Source organism: Pinus tabuliformis, chromosome 7 (assembly GCF_031772625.1).
Source record: "Pinus tabuliformis cultivar Carrire ecotype Pingquan chromosome 7, CPIR1, whole genome shotgun sequence".
In the NCBI taxonomy this organism is placed as follows: Eukaryota; Viridiplantae; Streptophyta; class Pinopsida; order Pinales; family Pinaceae; genus Pinus; species Pinus tabuliformis.
Genome location: NC_142293.1, coordinates 1612112757 through 1612131250, shown reverse-complemented (window position 1 = coordinate 1612131250; position 18494 = coordinate 1612112757). Strand labels below are relative to the sequence as shown.

At 35.0% G+C, this 18494-nt stretch overlaps 2 pseudogenes; both read right to left on the bottom strand.

Moving 5' to 3' along the window:
• LOC149254369 (uncharacterized) overlaps positions 1 to 8926 on the bottom strand; it is a 10036-nt pseudogene extending 1110 nt beyond the window's left edge.
• A 12-nt stretch (positions 8927 to 8938) lies between these two features.
• LOC149254368 (7-deoxyloganetin glucosyltransferase pseudogene) lies at positions 8939 to 9463 on the bottom strand (annotated as a pseudogene).
• Positions 9464 to 18494: the final 9031 nt, after the last annotated feature.

The following is an 18494-nucleotide window of genomic DNA, read 5'->3' as shown; positions in this document are numbered from 1 at the left end:
CATCAAAGAGTCCTCTTCATCTCAATTTTAACATGAATGCTTTTCATCTCTATTAAGAGACATTCATCAATTTTCAGACCAGGCCAAATCGATGCCCAAATATGGGGTTGATTTCCATTCTTGTTGCCATTCATTTGTTGTTAATGGGTCTACAATGAAGTGTATAAAGACCTTTTCATGAAGATGGTTTTTCAGATTTGATTTAAGAAATTTTGATCTCCACACCCCATAATAGGATCTAGATCGTACCCTTCCATTTTCCTTGTTACCAACTTATAGGGTTAGAAAATATCCATTCGTAGCAAAACCTAGTACCCAAGCTTTCCACTGACTTCAAACATTCTTGACAGATTTCCATGGGGACCTTATCAATCCAATACCGATGCATGAGCAATGTATTTCTGGAGAATTATAGCTCTCCATAGAATTTTGAAAATGCCAATCCAAGTAAATCCTGCATCCCAACCATATTATCACTCCCAACAATTAACATGGGCTTGTTCATTTGTGTAAAAGATTTTTAGAGGATAATAATCTTCGAGGATCCACTGCCTAAGTGTTTTCTATATTTTTTCACACAGAAATATTTACTCTTTTGTTATTCAATTTTATTGTAGCTGACTTTTGGTCTCTTATGCTGGAAGAACTGTACATCCATCTATTTGTAGGTATCAAAAAACTGTAGAACTTTTTTGTAATCACTGTGTACAATCTGATTGATCTCTAAGATACTGAGGAGAATTGTACATCCAACTACTTGTAGGTATAAAAGAAAAATACACCCTGACTGAGAATCCTAAGCACCTCTAAAAGGTGAGATTACAGTAATAGACATGATGTTGAATTTTTCAAAAAGATTTTGAAAATTGAAAAAGATGTCCTCAAATTTGAAATGAATTAAAATTGATTCCTGGAACATAGGCTAATACACAGTCTCAAATTGGAAGAGAGATTTGAGTACTATGGCCAATTAGAAGGGTAAATCATAACAAAGGGGATTCTGAGTTCTATCCCAAAAATTGCAACAGCCTGTACAAATAAATTCTTATTGTTCATTTTGCTTCTAGTTCTATTCAATCAATTCACTATGCATCTATGTTGCACCCAATCTTTCTGTCAAAGATCATTCACATGGGCTTGTTCATTTGTGTAAGAGATTTTTAGAGGGTAATAATCTTCGAGGATCCACTGCCTAAGTGTTTTCTATATTTTTTCACACATAAATATTTACTCTTTTTTTATCCAATTTTGCTGTAATTTCCTTTTGGTCTCTTATGCTGGAAGAACTGTACATCCATTTATTTTTAGGTATCAAAAAATTGCAGAACTTGTTCATAATCACTGTGGACAATTTGACTGATCTCTAAGAGACACCATCCATATCGATAATAGATCACAAAGATTATTGTCCATCTCGATAATAGACACCTAGTGATTTTCCTGTCTGTTATCCAACACTGCATAGATCTTAGGAATACTCTGCCCATCTCCCAATTTTTGTGCCTCCTGAGCATAGTAGATCTACGGTCTACCACCCTGATGCTGTGGACAATCTCTCCTACAATGATATTTGCCACAATTCCAACACTCTATAGGCTTCCATCCTGCATCCTTTTTCTGCTCTTCAGATCGAAGTCCCTATCCTTTGTTATATGCATTGAACTTCTTAAACGATGCCTCATTCTCTTTATTACCAGTACCCTGACGTCTTTCTCGCTTCTTGTCCCATTTTCCCATTATTATTATCATTACCCTTCCAATTTGGCTTAGTCTCAAATCTGCACTTCAATTGTTCATAGAAATGCTTGAGCTTTCATATGTCCTCCTCCAATGACCTAGGCTCATCAAACCCAATCTTGTCTTTGAATGCAATTGGTAATCCATTAGTGAATCTTTGAATCTTGGCCTTCTCCTCCTTGAGGTAAGGCACATACCTCAATAGCTCCAAGAACCTGCTCGTGTACTCCTCATTTGTCATTGATCCCATCTTTAGCTCATATAATTAATTTTCCATGTCATCAAAGTATCTCTCTGATAGGTACTTCTTCTTGAATAGTATCTCAAACTCATTCAAAGTTAAGTCCTCCTCATGAATACCTTTGACATTCTTCACATTTCCCACTAAATTATTTCTTTACCTTTGAGACTGAATGTAGCTATTATGGCTTTCATGTTCTCTGAATAATCATGCAACCTGAAGAAATTCCTCATACCAAGCAACCATGCCTCTGCATACTATGATTTCTTCATCTCTCCATCAAACTTGTTCGGTAAATATCCCTTGTCACTCATTCTATAAGGATGATAAAGATGCTGATCATAATGCATCTCAAAACCATAACTAGAATAGTACCTGCATCCATCACCTCTCCTATCCAGAGTATCCAAGGACCTGCCATCTCTGATCGTGTCATCTATATTCAACTTGTGACCACCTTGAGACCTTCTTCCATACGCCCCATTAATTATGTCCTCTTGCTCATGGATGATCCAAACTGGTCCCTATCGCTACAATTCTTACAAACTCTGAAGTATCACTGCGATTACCGCTACTTGTTTCTCCTATGCGTATATGATTGTGTCATTGTCTGCCTTACAACTCCTTATTTCTGCCTTTAATCTTCTCAGTGTGTTTGCAAAATCAGAAGAGTGCCCAAAACATGTTGCTCATCTGATCCATACGGAGAGTCTCAAGAACTGTAGTCTACCATCTTTCTAGTCATCTTTGATATTCTGCATGCAAGGTATATCATGTTAGCCAAACCAAATCACAATAAACCAATGTACCTTAGCATAATTTGGGGAGGATACCTCTTCTACAAGATCAAAAAATTAGTGTAATACATGTATAACATAATCATGACAACATATAGAAATATAACACATAATCATATAAGCATATAACCATAATTCTAGCTAGAGTCTAGTCATCAATGCATGACCATATCAACTACACATACCATGATCTCATGCATGAAAACAACCACCACATCACTATACACTTGACCACATGTGAATACTAACGTGCATAAACAACATGTAACCAATCATACACTCATGATGATACACCCCACAATGACACCATCAACTTCCCATGGCAACATCACTGTAATCATAACCCATACCATACAAATGCAACAAGAACACGGTTTTACAACATAAGAAACACATATGAAACTGACATGAATGCATGACCAACACACAACTCATCTAGTCTGAGGGGTGAACCATGCTCTGATACCACTCTGTAACACCCTCTTCCCACATCTACTAAAGTAACCGACCAACTGGGTAAACATGTGACAAGAATTTAGTATGATATGATTTGATTGCCTATGTGTCAGTTAAGGAAGTTGAACCGATATAAACACACCATACAAACTTTCCACATCAACAATAAATCACCCTAAAGCCATCCCAACTACTCAGGTAACCAGCCCCTGGGTCCCACTAAGTTTTTTGACCATTAAACCCCTGAACGCTCCCTTGATATGGGAAATCATGTGTCCAGGGGGCTCCAGACACTCCCATAACATGGGTATGCATGTGTCTAGGGACTTTTGTGCCTAGTGCTATGCCTGCATCTATGGGATTTGAGCCAATTTTCCAAGCCCAAAGCTCAGGTCACGACCCATAACTAAATGACACTTTCAGAACTAAAAGATACCAACAAAATAATGATACAAATGTAACTACTTGAACAAGGACATGACTAGACCTCTACTAGCCATGATAGACATTTCTTCAAACATGTCAATAATATATAATCTATAGGTTTAAATAATATCTAAGCATAGGGGTCTCATACTCATCTCAGAATTGCTACGAAGCATTGATGCCTCAGCGCATTCGCTGTAGTTTCATCCATTAGGCCCTTGATACATTTTTCATTCATTTACAAGTAAAAACATGATGGGAGCCATACATAGCCACTATCATAATACATGTTCATAACCAACATAATAGCAACAAAAATACCAAGGAAATGTCATCCGTATCATCCACATATAACCAGTATAATACTCATGAAATAACAAGGAGAAATAACCTCACATTAATGATGCAAAGGCCAACCAGTTGTGGTACTTCCATGAACGACCTGACCATAAACATGGCTGAGCCAAATCTCTCTTTAGCCAGACACCCCCATGCCATATTCCAAGAATGAATGCCATATTGCAAGCATGAATTCCATATTGCAAGCATGAATTCCATATTTCAAGAATGAATATGGGATCTCATAAAACACATCAATCAAAACCATCCAGGGCTTCCAGAGGCCAAACCTCTTCAACCCATGAAATAGTGATTCCACCTCACGGTCAGACATCACAAAACCATCATCAAATTGGTCTCTACCCAAGCCTTCCAAGGCTCTAGAGCATTTTTCCAACCAAGGCTTCTAGGACTAGTAACTCAACCCACAATTGTCATTGGGCTTCCAGTGCGTTTGTCCAACTAGGGCTTCCAAGACTAGTAACTCAACCCACCAAGAGCTTGTAGAGAGTTTTTCCAACGAAGGCTTCCAGGAATAGTAACTCAGTTTGTCCAACCAAGGCTTCGAGGAACTAGTAACTCAACCCAAGCTAAAGGAAACATGAGAACCAATCAAAAAACGAAGAAATGAACCCAAAAAACCATGGCTATCCGGGAAATGGAAAGGATAGGAAAATCCACTGTCAATCCAAGAAATCCTCCATGCCAATAACATATCATGACCAATAAACCACATGCATATGTCATGCATGCCAAAACTAGTGAGGAAAACATACATGCAACTCCGTACCTACAAGAAAAGCCTTTTGTAGTTGTTGATCCCAATGTCCTCTTGCGCATTCCTGCTCTTCCTTTGCCCTATTTCTCCAAAACTCCAAGTATGCCACACTCTCCAAGAGTGCTCCAAGAAAACTCTAAGTGTCCAAGAGTATGAGAGAGAGAGAATAGACAGAGAAATCTCCAAAACCGAACTGGCAAAAGTCTGTGAACTGGTCCTCATAAGCCTTTTTATTAATGAGGCCTCTATTTTCTTCATTTTTCATTATTTTCCTTTAATTTCCTCCTCACATGCAACCTATGACCTTTCACCTCCTTTTTCTCCTAATTTCCATTATTTTCATAAATAAATGAGCTGAAAATGCCATTTTGCCTTTCCAACGCCTTTTCCATTTCCTTTGTTAATTTCCTTAGCCATTAATCAATCACCAGTGATCCTGATCACTATGCTTTTGCCCAACATACAACTTGGAATATATGCCCCATCAACGATGGCTATTATTTTTCCTTTATTAACTTTTATTACATGGAATTTTCACCAGGATTGTCACAAAATCTATCAAATAATTAGTCTTGCCATGAAGATCTAAGGCAGTGGAGAATATTTCCCTTCCTAGCTTAGAGGTGGAGCACTTGGCTGAACAACCTACTTTGAGGAAATGATGGGGTCTTAGGAAAATAGAGTAATGTGGACTAAATGGGCTAGGTGAATGATGGAATTGGATGGGTATAGAAGGGGAAGGGATTGAACATGATGGCACCCACATAAATATTTGTAAATTTTTTATCAATACAAAAGAATTAAGTTCAACAAACTAAGATAGTGAATCTCAAATTAAATGTAGACATAATCTAACATATGTTACCCAGGTGGAAGGTGATCTGTTAATCTTAGGTGGATATGGATGCTCAACATATTTAGTGGAAACCTGTGGAAACAAAAGAAAACAAAGATTGATTTCGCTCAAATAACATGGGCATTTGTAAACCAATAAATATTAAAATACTACTAAGTTATCATTGAATTAAACAAGTATAAATTCATTTAAATACTTGTGTGTGAGGTGTTTTAATTTGAAATGATACATCCATGGCTACATCAATATTGTGAGAACTGACATCTTCCCACCTCGATGGTGGTGTATCCTCTCATAGCATTTGTACTTTAAAGAGGAGGATTATCAATCTTCCTCCATATATTTAAATTTTAATGCATTTATCTTTAAACTACTTTGAGGACTATTGGATATTTTTTTTTGGAGTACTTACTTAAATATTTGAATATTTGTCTTGGCGATATTTCAATTTGAAAATTCTATTAATATGGAATATTTTTCTCAGAGCACTATTGAATAAATTATTTCATCTTAAAGTACTATTGTATATTTTTCAATTGCACAATAAAATATATAACCAATGATTTAGCATCAATTAGAAATCGTACTAGCTTGATCTAGAAATATGTCACGGATAGGATCCTCCATTTGTCAACAACAAGTATGCCAACAATGAGAGCATAGATATGGTGCTATTCGACTTGAACCAAAAACATTGATCTACCTACATGGAGTCGAGGGCATATAATTAGTGTGGTATAAATTCCCTACCCTTAGAGTTCTAAGATACTCCTATGATGGATCTTGTATGTAGCTTGCCACATATGACTATGCTACACTAAACTACACGTGAGACATTTTATTGAACTACAAGTGTTAACAAGGAAATTTGAATGTTTGGGTGTTCCTCTTAACTAATTATGCCTATAATTTGGCCAATCCTCAATAGAGCCAAGATTGACCTCACCGATACCAATTATGAACCTGACCCGCAATTTTTGAAGGAATTATAATTGCATCTCCTTATTATTACCAGGAGGTTTATCAAAAAACATAAACCAATGACTCATCCAATTCTCTTTCCATGGATAAAATGTGAATCTATCCATGTAAAGAAGTCTCTTCCTCGAGTCATGGAGTTGGTTGGTTCTTAGGTCAATAAATGACCCCATAATAATTTGTTTGGTGATATTCAAATCTATAACTTGCTCTTTACTAATACCAGTGGAGTGGAATTCTCTCATTATGGCTCTATATTTAGTGATATTTGTCAAATCACCATGGGAACAATTAATGGGTGCAATAACACTATCAAAGGATGTGGATAAGGAGACTCATGATGGTTCTCTTATGTGCCTAAGCTCTTGAATCAATATGTTTAATTGATTTTAATATTCTATAATATGTGTTTGTGGGTTGAGATTTTCCTATAGGAAAATGTTTTCTTGTGGCTCTTCTATGGATTTGGTTTGTTATTTGATTTGGGGTTTTCAACTATGGTAATTGCATTTAATATATAGACAATTAAAAAAAAATCCTTTAATATTTTTTTATTTCATTAAAAAAAAATGACTTAGATCTACGTAGCCAACCTATGAAGCCTCAAAATTCTACCATGAGCATGCACACATTCAATTTGAGTTGGAAAGCACTTTTTAGATGGTGTAGTCATGGTGGGGGAACAATGGGACATTTCAAGCCTTTTTTTTTTTATGGACAAAGAAACACATGTGTATTTAAAGTGTGTGTGCATCAACATGATGTCTATGTATTTTTATAAAAATAATGTGTGCATATTTCTTGGACACATCAAAAGCTTTACATGGAGGTTTAGCAAGGGTCGAACCTTAAAAAGAGGAACATGTTCTTGTTTCTGAGAACATGTGTGCATTTCTAAAAAAAATCCACTAGCATGCTCTCCTTGCACCAAAATTGGGTAGTGTCTCCCTAAGCACCCAAAGATGGATGACCACTACTTCCATCTTCAAGATTTCTGTAGGATAAGTCTGGGATTCAATGAAGATGGCATCAAAGTTAACATTTTACCTCCTTATTGTTGACTCCTCACAAGGTCTACATGCATAGCAATAAAAACAACTATCAATTGATGAATAACAAGTGTCCCTCATACCTATGCCCTTCACTTTCTAACATGAGCATGTTCTACAAGTAGCGTTTTTTCTATTTCAACAATAAACACGCTACTTTCTATGTTTGTAAAGAGAAAAGAATGTTATATCACCATAAACAAGGATTGTTAAATCAAATAGAAAACTCAAAGATTTGTATTGTAAACCAAATTTCTTTATCTTTTTTTTTTTCCTTATTTTTATATATCTTTTTTACATATAATTTCTAACTATTCTCTTTGGAAAAAAAGTAAATGGTTAAAGTTTCTTTCTATAACTAAAAACAAAAAACAAAACTTTAAAAGTTTCAACCATTCCTTAAATACAACCCATGGTGAAAAACTTAACAAAAAACCAAAAACAAAACTTCAAAAGATTCAAAAGTTCCTTAAATATAATTCATAGTGAATAACTTTTGTACTGTTGAAACTCATACCCATAAATATATTACACTAATTTTAATATAAAAAAAATTGAGTAAGGACTTTTGTATTTTACAATTTATTTTATATTTTTTATTTATGTGTGGAAACCATAACTATGAATATATTATACTCATTTTAATAAGGAAATTTTATTTTAAAATTATATCTTTAATTTTTTTATTTTTATTTTTTAAATTCTTAATGTGATATTTTTATGATGGTGTTAGATTAGCATCCATATGAATTTAAATTTCATTTTATTTATTTAAGTTTCTATTTATTTTAAACTTTTAACTTCTTTTTTTTATATTTTTAAATATTTTTTATTTTATTTATTTAAGTTTCTCTATTTATCTTAAACTTTTAAAATTATTATTTTTATATTTTTAAATATTTTTAATAAATTTTAAAAACAAATGTAATGACGTTTTTTTTGTCATTTAATATCTTTTAAATTTGCTCCAGTTTTATATACAAGTTGCTTATACATAAAAGAAATACCAAACTTCAAAAAACTAAAAATAATATACTCAGCATCCTTTCATGGACAATTTATAAAAACAATGTATAAGAAATAACAAACTTAAAAATATAAAAAATAATATGCTCAAGAACCCTTCATCAACAATTTATAGAAATAAAATAAAATTAAATCTATTATATGAAAAAATATAAATGTAATAAAAGAAGCTTGAAGTATTTTATTACAAGTATAAAGCCACATATTTGACTTTATCATTCTGTAAACGGCTGCTTCAACCATCTTGACTATCATTTACACGTTCTTTTGAGGAATTATTTGGTGAAGCAACTTGTCCAGGTTGTCGTGAGAAGATCCTCCTTCCTCGACCGCTCGCTTCGCACTTTCCTTCAATTTTCCAATTCTTCTCCTCATTTTCACTCCTTCCTCTCCTTCTACCAAATTCCTCACCAGCGCTGCCACCTCTTCCCTTTTCACGGTCTGTTTCAAGTGCAGTCCTACGCTCCACTCTTCACAAACAAATTTCGCATTTGTATGTTGCTCGGCACAGAAGGGCCAGCATAGCATTGGCACTCCCGCGCTTATGCTTTCCAACGTGGAGTTCCACCCACTGTGAGTCAGAAACCCTTCCACAGAAGGGTGGGACAGTACCTTTATCTGGGGCGCCCACCCCACCAACAGACCTCTATCCTTTGTTTCCTCAATGAATTTCTCGGGCAATATGGCAGATTCACCGTGAACTATATCTGGCCTGATAACCCACAAAAAGTGACAGTTGCTGGTTATTGCTTGACTCATTAGGCAGAGGCGTCCTCTCATCGTTGTAAATTGGATGAGCGTTCACACTGCAAACGTGAAAATGGCAGGCGTCGGATCACTCCCTGAATAACGTGGTACACTGGTACCTACTTGTTCTTTGACTCATTACGCAGACGCGCGCTCTTAGCTAGTTTTCTCTCAAACAGTTTTCGAAATAATTTTTAGAGTTCATTTGTTGTTTCTTTTTTGTGTGGTTATTATGTTGAGTTGAGGAAATAGAACTCTATGCAATGGAGGCTATATGGTTGTGCATGGGCTAAGGAGATATGGGTGTAACGAATCCAAGGTCCCATGAGGATAGTTGACCTATAGTAAAAAGGTCACATAGGTGCATGAACACATATCTACAAGATAACCATCATGTGGTGAGGTGTTTTATAAAAAATGGTAGCAACTTAAATCCATTGTCATAGAATACATCACCAAGGTTGATGAGGTGCTCTAAACATAGTACATGTCATGATGAGAGCCCTAATGGGTGCCTGGAAGACCATATCGAGGATAGTAAAGGACGGGTGCAAAATGGGGTACGAAGGACACACATCTATTATGTATGTGATAGTTTTCGAGCCATGTGATTTGAATTAATCCTCACATTGATTCATTCATCTCAATTAATTTGATTAGATGAGTATGGAGATATATACAAATCTGTGCATGATATGATCAAAAACTTAATAGGAGAAATGCATAGTTGCAGTAGAGGTTGTGAAGTGGAGGTTCAAGGGTGTGTGAAAATTATTAATCAACATGAGATGGAGATATAGTGAAAAAATATCCTGCACCTACATGCATGAGAGAACATAGATGGGGTTGATGGTGCTGAGACTTGCTGATGAATTCATCATCTTATGGAGTGTTCTCATGGTGCACGAATACCCTAGAGTCTTTGGTCCAAGATTTTATCAAGGAGCCACCATGCTATGGAGAGCCATCATGGTGCATGAACACTTTATAGTGTTTGGACCAAGTTGTCAAGCCTAGCCATAGGTAAGATGTATTATCCAAGTTTTTTTTAAGGCATGTTATTCAAGCATACATATTATAATATGATAGCATATGATGCCATGTATCTCATGCATAGAGAGGATTGAGAATCAAGTTGTGTTATTTTTCTAATACCCAACAACTTATTTAATAAAAACTATGCAATGAAGAAATTGAAAATTGAACTCTTAACACTTTTACTAAATATCCTGAGTATTATAACAAATAAATATAGTGGAAAATAAATTCGCAAAGACACAAACAAATAATAAGCAATACAACAAAAATTAACCAGGAAAGCCCAACTAGGGAAAAAAATCTAACTTGTGTTTTTTATTAATCTACTCAACGAAGATCTCAAAATGATTATTACAATTCAAAGGGGAAAATTCCCCTTCAATTCATTGTCCCTCAACACATTGATCTGTGCATTTTTTTCCAACTTTCCACATTATTTGTGCATTTGTATGATCTTGTACATGATGGCTTGGCCCTGTCACGCAAGGCTAACTCAACCCTAGAAAAGGATGCACATTGGCTGAAGAATTTGTTGAGTCTATTCGACGTCTCTATCTACCCTAGTGTACTAATATGGAAGCCCTTATTTTTGAGATGAAAACACAAGTCTCTAGTTCATAATAATATGTTAAGTCTATGCCCTTTCTATCGTTATAAAGTCGACTTGGCCTTCCATCTTCCATGAATGGATGAGATTAAAAATCAATGGACATCGGAGATTGACTCTAATTTTCCTAAGTCTAAATTAGAATCAATCTCAGTTCTCCATTAAGTTTTAATATTATCCATTCATCGAAGATGGAATTATGAAAAAGTAAAACTACACCTTAGTTTCAATTATGATTCCCTTTGCCAAATTGAACGCACTTATAAATTTAGCATAACCCTTCCATCTCTTACTTCAATTAACACTCCCACTTAGAGATGAAGGTGTTTTGTATTACACCCAGTTTATCTTTGAAGTAAATGAATCTACCTCTTTCCAATTCCTTAATCAAGATATTTGTTATATGCTCCTCTGTAGGCATGTAATGGAGTCTAAGTTTCCCCCTCTTAACAAAATATCTGGAATTAGATATCAATGTGCTTGGAGTGTTCATAAAATACCAATTTTTAGAGACCTTGATGCAACTCTAATTATCACAGTTTATGATCGTGGGCTCCAACCTCTAACTAAATAATCTAACAAGTAGGTTCCTCAACTAAATAGCCTCACAAGTTTCCAAGCTGTTAGACATGTACTCAGCCTCAGTTGAGCTCAGTGCCATTGATCTCTGCTTCTTGTTGAACCAAGAAACAACTGTTGATCCAACGTCAAAGGCACAACCTAAATTGCTCTTCCTGTCTATTGAACACCTTATCCAATCAACATCTGTGAATCCCTGAAGACTCACTCCATCACCATACCTATACAACAACCCATAATATGTTATGCCCATGAGATACCTCAACACATGCTTGGAAGAAATCCAATGCACTTTGGTCATCTCAACAAAAATTTGACTCAACTAATTGACTGCAAAACAAATGTTTGGTCATGAGTTTGACAGATACATCAATGACCCTATGAGATACCTATAGAGAGTAGCATCTACTGACTCACCTCTAGGAGTTACCACCTTTTCTCTAGTTTGTGACTAGAGAGGTGGTCATGGGCATACAATCCTACATGTGGAACCTCTTGAGAATCTCTTATGTGCACCTATGACCTCCCAAGAATATCTCCCTTTCACCCTACCAAACCTCCAGCCTAAGGAAATAATCCATCAACCCTATATCCTTCATCTCAAACTCCTTTTCAAGATTGATCTTTCACTCAGTGATAAGATTCTTGTCCTTTGTCAATATCAAATCATCAACATATAACACAAGAATGAGAGGATGGCCCTCAACCACAATATAGTACAGGTTAGGTTTAGCTTCACTATTGGTGAAGCCTAATCTGAGAAGGTAGTTGTCTATTCATGAATACCATGCCCTTGGTGTCTGCTTGATCCCATAAAGAGATTTCTTCAACTTACAAACATGTGTGTCTCTAATGAAAGTCTCAAACCCCTTAGGCTACTTAATATATATCTATTCATCAACAACTCTGTTAAGGAAGGCGATCTTCACATCATTTTGGTGGATCTTCCACCCGATCTCTACTGCAATCACCAGAATAGTCTTAATGGATGAATACTAGGTCACTTATGTGAACATCACATCTTAGTCTATTCCTTCAACCTTAGAAAAAACCTTTTTCCATGAATCTATGCTTACATTTCTCCACACTCCCATCAATTACATTCTTAATCTTACACACCCATCATCAACCAATCACCAATTTGCAAACTGGTCTTGGAACAATATCCCAGACATCATTATGCATGATAGAGGAATACTCCTCCACCATGGAATATTATCATGCCTATTGACAAGTTTCCTCCTTATTGCAAGAAGGCTTAGAGTCTACCACCTTAGTCATAATTGGCATGTACCATATATATCTTTGTGGTTGTTTATTTTGTCTAAATCTGGAGCTAAGGGCTCCAAATCTCTCTCGAGCCTCCCTTATCAACTCATATTCCCACCTTCCTCATTCTATCCATGCACTAGGAGTCATTGGTTGGGTGTGCAACTCTAGATCTACTCTCTCCTCTTATTCTTAGGTTTTGTCCTTAATTGTGTGTTTCTCGACCTGCCCAACAAATGTCTATGATGAAGTTTAAGAAGTTGGTTGAGCCTTCTACTTGGGATCCTACTATTCCTCCTCCTATGTTTCCCATACTCATGCTCTAAGGACTTCCTGAGAGCTCTCTCCTCCTCAAACTTCACATCACACCTAATCATTTTCTTCTTGAGTATTGGTGCATACACCATGTATGCCTTAGATGTTCCACTTAACCCATGGAAATTCCCTTCTTTGTTGTGGCATCCATCTTCTTCCATCAATCTAAATACACATGGAAGTAAATAAGAATTCCAAATATATAGAAGTGAGACATGTCAGGTTTCTTACCTGTGAAATCCTCCTCTAGTGTGACTCTACCTAACACCCTGTGTGGACTCTTGTTTTGCAAAAGACTGCAGTGTTGCATGCTTCTTCCAAAAGAAACATAGGTAGTCCCTAATCATGCAACATGGTCCTAGCCACTCAAACAATTATTCAGTTCTTGCACTCAACCACTGTTATGAGGTGTAGTGATCTCTCTCCCGATTCCCTCCTCAGCACACAAGTCTCTGAAGGCATTGGAGATGTACGTCCCACCATTATTTGACCACTGTGCCTTGATCCTACTACCACTCCAATTCTCCACCAAGAATTTGAACTCCATGAACTTTGAGAAGACTTCATCTTTCTTATTCATGAAGAATATCCAAGTCTTTCTCGAGTATCATCAACGAAGGTGACATAATATTTATATCTCATCAAGGATGGAAACAAAAGTTGTATGCATACATGTGAGTGTACCATCTCCAATATTATCTTATTCTTCTTGTCTCTACAGGGAAATAATGCCTTGGCATACTTCCTAAGTGTGCAACCCTTGCACACGTCATGATTATCTACACTGTATTACGGCAGCCCTGTGAAAATCTCCAATATTCAATGCCTCATGGTGTAAGTGACCCATACAATTATGCCTAAGATCCCCATGGTCACATCTATGCACACTTATCTCTCTGCTACTCAATGTTGTGGTTGTCTCAAATTATAACTTGTAGAGATTCTTAACCCTAACTCCAATCTTCTTAGTTTCTTCAGAGTTGAAAGGCTTAAGAAACACTTTTCCTCTACTAAAGTTAACCACATAACCTATGTTTTCCAAGGTTGAGACTGAAACAAGGATTTTATTCAACCCTGAGACATAAATGAAATCTCTATGTTAGAGAGTATTCCCAAACTCCCTCTCAAATTTGTCAATACCCACGCCCTATGCTAGGTACTTGTCATCATCTCCCATCTCTATATGAAACTGCATATCCTTCTCTGTCAACAGGCTGAAGTAACCTTTGTTCCTGGTTATATGACAAGATGATCTACTGTCAATGTACAACATTTAAATAGTCATTGATCTTTCCTTACAATCTATGAGAAAAAACTCCTCCTGAAATTGAGGAGTAAACACTTCGACCTCTATTAATGTTTCCATGTGATCCTTCTTGGATCCCTTCTTCCTATTTTGACACTTGGTGGAGTAGTGCCCAAACTGATGACAAGAGAATCACTTTACTTGTTTGACATCTTTCTTTTTCTTACCTCCTGAATTGGACTCGACCCCTCCTAGATTTTTCTCTCTTAGCCTTGCCTCCTTTGCCAACTAGGTAAAAATTCTCCTCTTCCTTAGTCTTCACATGAGACCTAGATTTGGATTTCTTCTGAATATCCTATTGCACACCATCACTCCATATCCTCTCCCATCATGACAGGTTTTCTCTGCCACTAATAGCATTAGTAATTTTTTCCCATGACTTGGGAAAACATAATAATGCAAAAATCACAAGGTATTTATTCGAGACTATCTCCCCAACCCTGGCTAACCCATCCTTCACTTGGGTGAATCTTGTCATGTAAGAGTTCATAGACTTAGACTTATTCATCTTGATATTTATGATTTTATCTCTGACACTGGCTTCTTGGCCTCACTCGTACCCTGGTACAACCCTAAGATAATTTTCCAAATAGCTTGAGTTGTCTTCTTCCTAGAAATGTGAGGTGTGATGTGATCCTTGACTCCTTCAAGGATTATTATTCTAGCCTTTGTGCCCTTCTTTTTATGTTGAGCCAGTTATTGAGGATATGTTGTGGTGGTTATTGGACTTTACACAAAATCCCAAACTCCCTACACCTCCAAAACTACATAAATCATTTTCTTACAAGAACAAAAATTTGAGGCCCCATCAAGGTGATCCTCAAATCTTAACCCCCTTGCCTATTTAAACTGCCAAGAAAGCCTTACACAGAGTCTACTAGGAGAAAACCCTGGGGTAGATTATCCCTAGTTCATGCAGCTATAAACACTTGAACAACCTTGAATTTAATTATGTCCCCTTTCTTACATATTTAAACCTACTTCGAAGGAAAACAACACGCTTTTTATTATTTAATCAGAGACTTGATCTATTACCATGTTAATTTTTAAATAGCTAGTTGTTAATTTAACGAACATAAATCCATATTAAGTACAAATCTAATATGAGCCAAGAGGTATCAAATTTCTTCATGTACAAACTTCTTTAGAGTGTAAATACAATCTGTTATTTTTCATTTGTTTAAATTGTATTTTTGAATGCTATATAGGACCAAATATACATTTTAACCATAAAAACTTAATTTTTTCATAGCATATACATAATTCTTTTAAAATGATAGATAATATATACATAATTGACATAAAAATATTTTACATAACATGTACATTGAGACATTCTATAGTGGAAATTATAATTTTTTTTATTATTAATATATTTTAACATATATGTCAATATTAATTAATATTAAAATATTCTATTAATAACCCACATTCAATATTTTTTATATACAACATTAAAATATTTTATTTGAACAATTTTTTCTATATATAGATATATATGAAGTTGATATCAACATCAACTAGTTAACAAAGATCTTAAAATAGTTTATTTAAATCTATTGTTGAAATATTTTTGAAAAGCATAAGATTTAAAAAATTTACTCACACATTTTGTTTTACTTCTACTTACTTAATAACACATTTTTTTATTATTATTATATACGATGCTATTTTTATGCATAGTATTTATTTTATTTTAAAGGGCCACGAGTGGACGGAAGAACTTACACATCCCCTCATACTGGGTTCTAGAATGAGCCTCTTGACTTAATAAAAATTTTGCAATGAAGAAAATGAAAACAGAACTCCAAACAATTTTACTAAATATTCCAAGTATTACAACAAATAATAAAAACATAAAATAAATTCATGAAGACACAAGTACACAATAAAAAATACATTAGAAATTCCCCAAGAAACCCTATCTAGGGAAAACCTACCAACTTGTGTGTTTTTACTCACCTGCTTAGTGAAGATCTCAAAATAATTATTGCAAATTAGAGGGAAATTTTTCTCTTCAATTCATTGTCCCTTAACACACTGATTTGTGCACTCTTATCCAACTTAGCCTCCATGTTTGTATTGATGTACAAACTCATATAGGCTAACTCAACCCTCCTGCATAAGGCTAACTTGGCCCTGGAAAAGGATGCATGATGGCTGAAGATTTTTTTGGGGCTATTTAGCTTCCTTGTTTGCCCTAGCATACTGAATTGGAAACCCTTCTTCGTTAAGTTGAGCATACAAGTCTCTAGTGCATAGTAATATGTTATGTCTACACCCTTTGTCTCCTTATAAAGTCAACTTGGGCTTACATCATCCATGAAGGATTGAGATTAAAACTCAATGGAAGACTGAGATCCATTCTATATTTGACTATAGGAAAATTATAATGGTCCTATGTCAAGATTAAGAAAAATTAAATTGTGCCTTGGCTTCACTTGTGGGTCCCTCTACAAAATTTAGTGCACTTATAAATTCAATAGAACCTTTCCATCTCATTAGAGAAATTTTGAGGTCTAAAATGGGCATCTTAAGGAATATTACAAAATAATAGTGGAAATAATAAGATAGGATTAGATTACATCATCAAACCTTAGAGGGAGAAAAGAAAAAACTACATTTTAAAATTGTATTTTCAACTTATCTACCTACGATTTACTTAAATTTTGAGAAAGATAACTCGTTGGATGTAGAATTTAATTCCTCATTCTAGGAGTACCCATGTTGCATAGTTTTGAAGGACCCTGCTACATGAAAAATGATAAATAAAAGAAAAAATGTGCTTGTAATCACATTTTTCATGTATTTCTCATTTTTCGTGTACCAAGGTCCATCAAAAGTAGGCAACATGGATACTCCTTGGATGAAATATTAAATTATGCATCCAATTAGTTCTCCTGCTCGAAATTTGAGTAAAATCATAGGGAGATATGTTGAAAATACAAGTTTTTTTATTATTATTAATATTTTTACTTTTTTTACTCCAAAAATAGTGAATCATCCCCCATTGTTGACATCATCATCTTCAATCCTACTTGTTCTTGTAAAACTGATTTTGGTTGTACATTTTTGTTTTGGGGCTCATTTTAGACCTCAAAATTTCTCTAATAGTAACTTCAGTTAACAAGTTGTAGAATGAACTACTTAAATAGGTACAATGGTGATAGGTGTAATCATATGCTAGCTTATCAAGTTGTGGAATGAACTACATAAATAGGTACAAGGGTGGTAGGTGTACACATATGCTGGCTTATCTAGTTGTGGAATGAACTACTTAAAATAGATATAACGATGGTAGATGTACTCATATGCTAGGTTAAAGTTAATTTCTTGTAAAATTTATTATTTAGGGATAAATGTTGTAGTGTGGTGGCACATGGAGTTATGTATGATCAAGTTGTGTAATGAACCACTTGAATATGTACAAGGGTCGCATGTATACTTATCTACTAGTTTGAAGGGCCAATACAATATCTATAGACGTGCAATGGTTAATGAATCATGTACAAGAAAGAGTGTCCTAAAAAATTGGTGAATATAGTGCTTAGTTACTATGTATTTTGATAAATGGTAATTGTTTTATATGGACTTCAAGAAAACTATTGGGTTGAAAAAGTTTACCCCTCCAAGCTAAGTTTAAAGGTAGAATAGTTAGGGTAGTTAGGATAAGATTTGTTGGGTCATTGTTAGATGTCGTCATTAACAATTTACAATTATTTGTTTATAAACTCCCTAACCCATATTTTTCCCATGGTATTTTCATTTCATGTAGCATATTTAAGGGCATGATGACTCTGTTGTAATATGTATTTGGCCCAAAGAAAAATAGATCTATTATTAGGAATTATAAGGAGTTGTTTTCTGAAACAGTTTCTAGAATTTATGATATCCATGTGATGTTTCCTTTATATGTTTTTATTTATCTCTCTTTTAATAGAAATAACTGA